This window comes from Durio zibethinus, chromosome 11 (genome assembly GCF_047325235.1).
Source record: "Durio zibethinus cultivar Kanyao isolate XHJ-2024 chromosome 11, ASM4732523v1, whole genome shotgun sequence".
Taxonomy (NCBI): domain Eukaryota; kingdom Viridiplantae; phylum Streptophyta; class Magnoliopsida; order Malvales; family Malvaceae; genus Durio; species Durio zibethinus.
The window spans coordinates 21,352,100-21,362,872 of record NC_143172.1 but is presented as its reverse complement, the minus strand read 5'-3'; the positions used below and the strand labels follow the sequence as shown (position 1 = coordinate 21,362,872).

Below are 10,773 nucleotides of genomic sequence, written 5' to 3'. Positions count from 1 at the left end.
AGATATGAAGATAGTTAAGAGGTTTCCTCTTAACCTTTCCTTAAAATATGAGTGCTGCTTCTTTTCTTTTAGAACAGATGGTGAACTTTTATGTTTACTATACCTATCACTAAAGGCTAATTAGACTTTCATTAACCAATACATTAAAATGTTTTCTAACAGTCAATTCTCCCATTATTCATTATTATTCATATTTAACACCTTTTATAATTATCAATTTCACCATTATTACTATTCAATATTCAAGACATGTAACTCCTATTCTTTAAACCTATAAATAAGATTTTGACCTTTTGTTAGGGGACTTTTGGATTATGGCAGATTTCTCACAACTTTCTCTCAAACTCTCTCTATAATTTTTTTTTCTAAATTCTTCTCTCAGCTTTATTTCTTTCTCTGCTCAGCCTTACTTCACCATCTACAACCACTTATTTTTTCACTCAATACTTCAAGGTCTACTCCAATCTTCCACTCCGTCCCCTAACACATCCTATTTTACTTGTTTGCAACACTTTTCCACCTTAACAAAGAACTTGTTTACAAACATTAATCATGATTCCTGAACTTATGATAAATGAGAATATTGTTGCAAGGATGGAATATTATCTTCCATTTAGAGGTTTCTGTCAATCAAGTTACCTTTTTACATAAATGGCTAATAGTGACAAGCATTTTTTTAAAATTAATGGTGGATTCTATTATAAGCAAGGCATCCTCCTTGAGTTCTGTAGAAATAGCAAAAATGAAGAGGCATCTTCACATTCTTCTACCGATGCTCTTTGAGAACTTTAATTAAAGTTAAACTAAACAACGGTATAACAATATGATTATGACATAGATCTAAAGACGGTCCACAACATTCTTGAGAGCAAACAACAACTATATATAAATATGAAAGTTATTTATTCTTTCTTTCTTTTTCCTGTTATGTTTTCAATTTAATCTTCCGGAGAAATGTCATTGACAATAATAAGATGTGTGACAAGAGGGCAACCATCTTGCAATGGGATTTTTCTATCGGATGGTATGCCTTCCCAGAAGCTTAATAGGGGGAGGGGTTTCAGGAGTAATGGATAGAATAATTGATCAATAACAGCCACCCAACTTATAGCTACAACATCCACAGCTACAATATGGTTCCATACGTCCATTTTTCTATGCCTATAGTTTTATTAGTTTTATTGATACTCTAAAGATAGCAAAGGATGAGCATAAGTTCATGTTTATGTATCTTTTTGCTCAACAGAACAAGCCTTCATGCTCTCTTTTTGTTCGAGAACTTTGCGTTCAGAGCTGGTAGTACAGTTACTTGATGTAAACTTTGTGTGCTTGAGAGCACCTGTGGATGGAAGAGAGGGTTTACAAATGGCTGTAACTATGCAAGCTGCTAGCTTCCCCTTCTGTGCGGTGATTGCCCCGGCTACTCGTAACAGCCTAGAAGTGCTGCAATAGGCCGGTTCAACATTGCATTTAAACACTAGGTTCTTTTGTTAATTTTTGGCTGCAACACTAGCGTGCTTATCATCTAACTCCAATCATCAAGTGTCTTCAAGAAATCGTAAACACAAGTCATATCTTTGGGGTTTAATAACAGCCACGTATCTATCAGAGAAGACCATGATTTCTCATTAATAATGAGAATGATTATATAAATGAACCAAAAATATTTAATGGAGTTGCACCTTTCAACATGTTTTTCTTGTACGCTCAATATTGACAATGACGATAATGAGTCTACTAATCTTGCTATGAATTTTTCTTCTCTCTACCTTGTTTGTGATTAGATGAAAGACCCAATTGATCCAGCTGAGCTAGTGGAGACTCTCCAGAGCAAGGGTCGGCTTTTGGCAGTGCAAGAGGAAGAACAGATGAGAGCAAAGATTAAGGAGCTACGAGGAAGAAAAGCTAAAGGGTAGAACTGTTGGGAAAAACAACACCCACATGCAACAATCATACACAAAACAGCAAGCTCAAATAAAGAATAAGAACACACAAATATATTTGGTTCGGCCCAACTCAAAATGGCCTACTCCAAACCTAATCCACTATTAAATAAATCTTTACAATTGTGAGACTTTTAGAATGAGAAAAATCTCCTAAAACTCCTTACTCAAAACTTAACCCAAAACTCAATTACACCCTTTAATAGCCTACTCACTTAGCTATTCTCTTGGTGTCTAACTCTCTGAGATTTCCAAACTAAAACCAAAATGCCTTATTTATAAAGGTGAAACGTTTTATACTTTTACTAAACTCCCGATATGGGATACAAGATAAACTCAAACTCACTTAACTTTCGATGTGGGATTCTGAAATTCAAGGCAAATCCTAACAAATCCTCCCTTGACTTGAATCTCCAAACACTTCAATAGTATCTGCAAAGCTAACACACTTACCTTTCTTCTTTTCTTTCATCACAGGCATCCTAGCAATTAAGCCTCCATCAAACATGTACAAATGATTATTGACCCTATTCTTTTGTAGAATCACACTACCATTCTTGTACACTTTCAACCAATCATTACTACCATAATATGTGTACTCCTGAGAAGCTAACTCACCCAAAGCAATCAAATTGTAGTGACAACTTGGTACATACCTTACATGATGAAGTGTCCTAATAACACCATTGTGAGATCTAAGGCAAACACTCCCAATGCCTTGAATTTGCACTTTTTTTTTGTTAGCAACCACAATATCCCCATACTTCTCATTCTCATCCAACTCCACAAAGCAACTCCTATCATTGCAAACATGAGCTGTAGCAGCTGAATCTAAAACCCAACTTTTATCACTTTTCAAAGTCTGAGTCTCATCAACACAAGTTGTCAAAACAACATCATCATCATCAGACACGATAGCAGCAGTATCACTATTTTCTACATCTGATTTTTTCTCATCATTTGCCCTTTTAAAAGTAGCCATATCGCTTCTCAGCTTCCTGTAACACACTTGGATATGTCCTTTCTTACCATAATAATAACATTCTATATCACTGTAATCTCTGTCTCTTGACTTGGATCTCCCTCTTGATCCATCAATCCTCTTTTGAGTCCTCCCTCGATCAAAACCCTCTACAGCTAGTGTACTCCTCATAGGTGATGAGTTTTGAGCTCCCATAAACCTTTCATTCTCACGCAACAAGGCAGTCACATCATCCAACTTCAAAGTAGACCTGCCTACCAATACAGTCTGAACTAAAGGCCTATAAGAGTTGAGAAAAGATGACAGTAAAATTAAAACCTTCTCTTCATCTTTTAACTCATCAATAGAAATTGCTAGCAATTGAGAAACCAATCTATTAAACTCATTCAGGTGATTATGAAGACTCATACATTCTTCCATCTTCAAAGAATACAGATCCATCTTCAAACATAATCTATTTGTCAATGACTTCGAAGCATAAATACCTTCAAGCTTATCCCATAAACTCTTCGGAGTACTCTCAGTCAATACATTGTATTTCACCTTTAGAGCTAGCGCCAATCTAATAGTACTAACAACTTTCTTCTGAATCATATTCCAATTAACGTCAGACATTCTCTCAGGCTTACTACTCTCTAATGCCTGATCCAATTCTTATTGTACTAATAGATCTTGAACCGTACTTTGCCATAACATAAAATTACTCTTTTCATCAAATAACGGAATCTCAAACTTAGGCATAAGCATACCAGACATACGTTCTTCAGACATCTTGAAACACTGTTTCATGATCTCTTGGGCCCATGATCCTTAAACCTCGAACCTCGCTCTGATACCACTTGTTGGGAAAAACAACACCCACACGCAGTAATCATACATAAAACAACAAGCTCAAATCAAGAAAAAAACACACAAATATATTTGGTTCGGTCCAACTCAAAATGGCTTACTCCAACCTAATCCACTATCAAATAAATCTTTACAATTGTGAGACTTTTAGAATGAGAAAAATCTCCTAAAACTCCTTACTCAAAACTTAACCCAAAACCCAATTACACCCTTTAATAGCCTACTCACTTAGCTATTCTCTTAGTGTCTAACTCTCTGGGATTTTCAAACTAAAACCAAAATGCCTTATTTATAAAGGTGAAACCTCTTATACTTTTACTAAACTCCTGATGTGGGATACAAGACAAACTCAAACTCACTTAACTTTCAATGTGGGATTCTAAGATTCAAGGAAAATCCCAACAAGAACATCAGTTGAGAGAAGAAAAAGATGCTACATGTTTTACTGTTTTACAGATAGACCAAGTGTGTGCCTATTTTGTTTGATCTGTTTCGCATATTTTCTGGTCAAGGAAAAATCCAGGCGGTAAATTAACAAGTGTGTGTTTTGTAGGAAAAGGAAAGGCTAAGGATGCTTGAGCTGAAAAACTAGTAGCAGCTTCAAATCAAACAAATTATGAGAAGGTTAGGCAAATGCCTTCAGGGAAACAACTAGGTAAATTAATGCAGGCCTCATCTAAAGCTCAGTACAAAGAAACTTCAGCCCAAGGAAGGATACGCTGGTGCTTGTTACAACTAATTACTTTTTCTTAATGGCTCTTGACAATAACATTGAATTACATACCTGATGAATTTTCAGATATTGATTCGGTTTCCCAGTGGTGAAAGAAGAGAGCACAGCTTCTCTTGCACAGATAAGATCCTGTCAATTTACAGATACGATTCATTAGGACTACCATGAATTAAAAACTAAAGATTAATATCAAGCTTCCTAAGAAGAGTATGGTGTTGATCAAATGGAATTGACTTTGAAAGATGCTGGACTACATCCTAGAGCAAGCTTGTTCCTGGAGCTTCTGTGACAATTTATATGTACTAATTAATGATGGTGCACACAAACAAACAAATGTGGAAATTATTACTTTTTTTTTAATTCTTAAGCTACCATTAATTCTCTTACTCTTATATTTACCTTATTGAAAAAAATATTACACACATAAGTTTCTTCAAACTCACAACCTCAAGCGTCAGCTCTAATGTCATATCAACTGGTCCATACATTAGTCGTCATATGAAAATTATTAATAGATGTCTAATCCCATATACAAGTATCATGTCATCCATATAAATTATACATCATACTTTCTTCACCATGATCTACCGTGAAGTTTAATAATCTTCAAAAAGACCAAAACCAAGGCTCAAAATCTTCAAAGTTCAAACTAGGAGGTCCACTTTGACATAAAAACTAACAGGCATTCAAGCATAACTAAGTTTAAACAGAGGTTGTGGTACCAAAATGTTTTCTCTCGTTTGGGCACAAGTCTTTGATGTATCCATCAAGCTTACAGCACTATCCTTAACTACATATCACTTGACGTGAGATTGGTTAAGTTGATAAAATTGGAATATTTTATTTATAAGATTTATATTCAAATCTCATTATTTATAGTCCTTTTAAGCAAGCGATTTAAATCTAACATAAGCCCTCTCTAATGCTTGTGGTATAGCCTAACTTTAAAATGAAGAAATCTCCTCTCATTGTAAATTTTTTATGTTAATTAAAAATTAAAAACAATAAAAACTTAGTAAAAATAAAAAAATTATGAAATTTCTTTATCTTAAATTATAATATTTGGTAAAAATATTTAAAATCTATATTATATTTGAAAAATAAAAAAAAACCATTAAAATAGAAAACTTTGATATTTATTTATTTTAAATTATAATATTTGATTTAATATATTAAAATTTTATGTTATATTTTAAAAATAAAAAAAAAAACTTATTAAATAGACAATTTTAAAATATATTTATTTTAAATTATAATATTTAATAAAATATATTATTTTTTACATTTTCTTTTCTTGTATTCGTTTTTCGGTTTTGCCTTTTTCCTTTTTTTTTTATTCTTCACTCTTTCTCTTCCTTCTCTTCCTCTTCGATTTGCGGCCTGCCGACGATTACAAAGGGCTGGATTTCTCCCAACTGACAAGATTTTCTACATCTTAGTTTACATTTGTCTAACACATGGTAGAGTCATATTGCCAGCCAATATTTAACGATGAAGTAAACGAAATTATAGACGGATGGATCATTTCATTACAATCTTAGAAATATAAAAACTAACAAATGACTCTTGATAAAAATTATTATGATATTTCACTGAAAATTTAAATACTATTCTTACTATTTACTCATATAAGTAGGAAATGTTATATATATTGAGAAGAAAAGATTCAAAGTGGGATCATATAAATTAATAAATAAACAAAGTTAAGCCATGTAAATGGAGCGTTGAACGTTTAAAGTTTTTTAGGGTAAACTCCACTTATATTTTCTGTGGAGTTTTATTTTTCACTTACACCTATCATATAACATACAAGTTCGAAAACGTGATTGTTAGATACAAACTTAAAGTCATCATCAATTTTTTTTTAAAATATAATTTATCACCTAATGAATCTATCATCTTTAAAAAAATTCTAAACTTGACCCAGATTTAATAAAAAGAATAGGTTATGATCCTAGAAATAGAATTGGATTCAAGAATATGATTACGTGCAGCAAAAATTATAACACATCATAACACCCATTCAAAAGATAATACCAATTAATTTCATGTTGTCCAAAGCTTTAAAAATATCTGTAAAAAACCTCAAGTAATTTATAAATTGAAAATTTTTCTTAAATTATTCTTAAATTATTCTAATAGTTTGATAACAATTTAAGAATACTTTCACATCTCTAAGTATTCAAGAAGACTATTGTTACTCTTGAGAAAGCTTCACTATTGGATTCATTCTAAAATTTTTAATTTTTTCAAAATCAATAAAACCCTTCAATAGTTTAGCAAGATTTTATTTCCAAATCAACGAAATCTTCCAATAGCTTAAAAAAAGTAATTTTCAAAAATTAGCTTTTAAAAACCATAAAAATCCTCCAATATATTAGTATGATCTAAAGTATTTAATTTCAAAAATTATTTTTGAACCCATAATATCCTCTAATAAGTTTATAGGATTTTATGAATTTAACATTACAAATTATTTTTAAACTTATAAAATCCTCTAATATTTTGATAGGAATTTATGAATTTATTTCTCAAAAGCTATTTTTTAAACTCATGTATCCAAAATTAATTTTAAAAAAAACTGAACTTCAAACTAATTAATTATCTAATATTTTAGTAAGATTTATATTAAATCTAATTTTCAAAAATTAAAATTTTAAATCAATCAAATCCACCAATATATTGGCATGATTTATCTTAAAATTGATTTTCAAAATGCTATAACGGTTTTGAGATCATTAGATGAATTTGAAAACAAATGGAGTCCCCACCAATTTTTTTGACTAAGTATGATTAGCCACCTATTAAGACTTAAAATCTTAAAATTAATTAAAATTTATTAAAAAGATAATTTTTAGGTCTATGAAAATAATTTAGGTTTGAGAGTTGGTTACGCATGAGAAATGATTAGCACCCCTATAGCGCCCGTAAAAATTGTACCAATTAATTATATATTATCCATTAATTTTGACAAAATGGTCTTAATTTTGGTATATAGAAAATAATTCCTATTTTTATTAATTTATCTTTATTTTCACTTTTGTTATTTCACCTTTTTTTCTTTTTCTTTCCCGTTTTAATTTTTTTTATTATTTTATTTTTTAAAGATTAATCCATTTTATGCAAGAAAAATAAATTAGAAACTTATTATCGAAAAAACTTTTAAAATGTTCCAGTACGTTGGTGACACTGAAAAAAAATTTTCTCCCTTAGAGATTTCTTAGGAATTATTACTTGAATTTCTATAGAATTCCATCCTCAGAGCCTTGTATATATTTTCCATAAAAATCATTATCATGCATGCAATGGGAATGACAATATATTGGTGCATACATTTTATTTATTTATTATTTTATTTTATTTATTATTATATTTTTTAAAAAAATTATTGGTTGTTGTTTTTATTATTATATATTTTTTGAAAGAAAGAAAAAATGTTTATCATATCGAAAATTTTTTATAAATACTCCAATATGTTGATAATATTTTTTAAAAAAAATCTTCTCACTTAGAAATTGTTAAAGCATCACTACTCGAAATACTTTAAAATCCAATAATCAAGCAAAAAAAAAATTATTTTCCATCATGTATTATTTCAGTAGTAACCATTTTTTTAAGAACACATATGTTGCTTTTAGAAAAGGTTTTTTTTAGTTTTTTGTAATTTTATTATTTATTATTTATTTATTATTATTGTTATTATTTAAGTAGAAGAAAAAGTAATTTGTATTGTATTAAAAAATTTTATAAATACTCTAATAAACAAGTAGTATTTTAAAAAACTTTTTCACTTAGAGATTTTGTAAGAATCACTACGTAGATTTCCTTAGAATCTCATAATTAGAAAAAAATTCTCTTTTCCTCATTCATTTTTCATTAATTCTAGTTAATACTTTTTCTTTTATGGAAAAGGAAGGAAAATTTTTTTATTATTATTTTAGTTATTACTCTTTCACTTGTTGTTTTTATTTTTAAGGAATATTTTGCATTTTTAATTTCATTTTTTAACAGAACCTTAAGATTATAAAAAATTTAAACTCTATTCTTATATAAAAAAAATTCAGAACATAAAAAATATCGAAAAACATAATAACAATAAAAGATAAACTAGTAAAATAAATATATAAATAATACAAATATACAAAAAAAAATTGATCTAGATCAATCAACGTCATGGGGCGATTTGTGAGTGATTCAGTGGTCTAAGGCGGTTTAAGCCAATTTAATACCAGTTTGGTCATGATGGTCAAAGTTTGTCAACTTCAGCCTTCGCCAGGTCGAGTCGCATTGGTCTCAAATAGAGTCTTAGATTCACGCGGGTCATTCCTTCCTTAAAATGGTGTCATTTTGATTCCTTTTTTTTTTTAGTTATAAAAGCCCACTTTTTTTTTGCAAATCATTTCCTTTTTTTCCAAAAAAAAAAATTCAACAAAAACTTCAAAAAACACAAAACCTTTCCACTGGTGAGCCAAAACATAAAAAGTAGTTAGTCTCCACTGTGCTTCGCCATCACCATTTTGGTGGTTGAAAAACTTAAGAAACCACCCACAGACTCTCCTCAACCCCTTGGTCTTCGTTCTGACCTCTTTGTCCCCTAAAATTGCCCAAAAACTCCTAGATCAACCTAAACTTTCAACCATAAAACTTTTTTTTTATTTTTTAGTTTGTTTTTTTTTCTGTAGTTGGTTCTTTGTTCCAAGGGATATTGCATTTTTTTTATGTTTTGGTTTTTTTTTATTAGATTGGAAAAGGTTTTTTTTATATAAAAGGTTTTTTTTTTAATTTTTTGGCAGAGGTTCTACTTCTTTCTTTTTTTTTCTACTGTGGTGTTTAAGCTCTAGATTTATAGAGCTTGGAAAGAGGACGAAATCCCAAAATTTTTAGAATTTTAAGAGAGATCAAGGGGTGATTGGATACCTCAATTCTGCCAAGGAGCCGGCACTTGCCAATTTCTATGTATTTTTTAATTTTTTTCCATTTTGGCTAAAACCAATTTTTCTTGAAAGATTAGCGCTATCTGCCAGGGTCTAAAGAGGGAAAAAGGTACAGGCAAAGGTAAGGTGGCTGCCATAAGGACATGGCACCATAGTCATGGGTTTTTCTCTTTTTCTTTTTTTTTTTTAATTAATCAATAAATTTTGTTGTTATTATTATTATTATTATTATTATTATTATTATTATTAAAAGCTTAGGCCTTTATCTAGATTTTAGGCTACAATTTTGGGCCAAAGGTGAAATTCAAGCTTTATGCCCAATCGTCATGGATTTTGTGCCCAATATCCGTTAAATTGAGATCGAGGCCTGTTATTGATAATTCAGACAAAATCGAATATCTATAATTGTCCCTCTTTATGTATTGCTAAGAATATGAGTAAGATAAAGACAAAGACAAAGACAACCATTTTGTTTGAAGTTAAAAGAAAAATTTTTTGTTTTATTTATTAATGCTCCTCTCATTAAAGGCTTGACAACTTTAAAAATCAAATAATGAAAGGCTCCTTTCATTAGAGGCTTGACAACTTTAAAAATCTGACATAAAAGCTCTTTTCATTAGTGGCTTGAAAACTAAAAAAAAAATCTGACTGAAAAGCTCCTCTTGTTAGAAGCTTGGAAACTTTAAAAATATCTTACTACAAACCTCCTCTCGTTAAAGGCTTGACAACTTTTAAAAAAATTGATCTTAATAGCTCATCTAACTAGAGGCTTGACAATTTTTCAAAAAAATATGATCTGAGTGGAATTTGGAGATTATGCCCGGAGGTCTTACAAACCATGTCTGACAAGTTTCTTTTAATCAGAGGTCTAAATCTTTTAGAAAAAAATTCAATTGAAGGGTTATGACACTATCAACCCTTGGTTAATTCTCAACTCTGAAATTTAGTCTAAACTTTACAATTTTTTTTTATAAAATAGTACTATGTATTTTTAGTTATGGTAATAAGGTTCTTAAGATCTTCTTTTTTTTTTTCTTTTTTAACCTTTTCTTTCTCAACTTTCTCAACTTTTCAACATTTAACTTTGGAATTGGCCTCTCAAAATCTTGACAGTTAAACAATCAAAGATTCATTCTTTCAAACCCATGGAGTATCATTTCTTTCCTCAGTTTTCTTCTATTCTCATTTTGTTCATTCTTTCATGTTACACTTAAATTCCTTTTCAATGTAGTGCAAGTATTGTCAAGTTAAACCTTTCATGATTTTAAGTTTAAATACAGTGCAACAATGTTTCCTTTATTTGTTTGAGAAAGCTAAACAACAGAGAGTAAA

General features: G+C 30.1%; 1 pseudogene; it reads left to right on the top strand.

The window, feature by feature from the left end:
* The first annotated feature begins 954 nt into the window (after positions 1-954).
* Positions 955-1,976, top strand: LOC111291029 (plant UBX domain-containing protein 10-like; annotated as a pseudogene).
* The last annotated feature ends 8,797 nt before the right edge of the window (positions 1,977-10,773 follow it).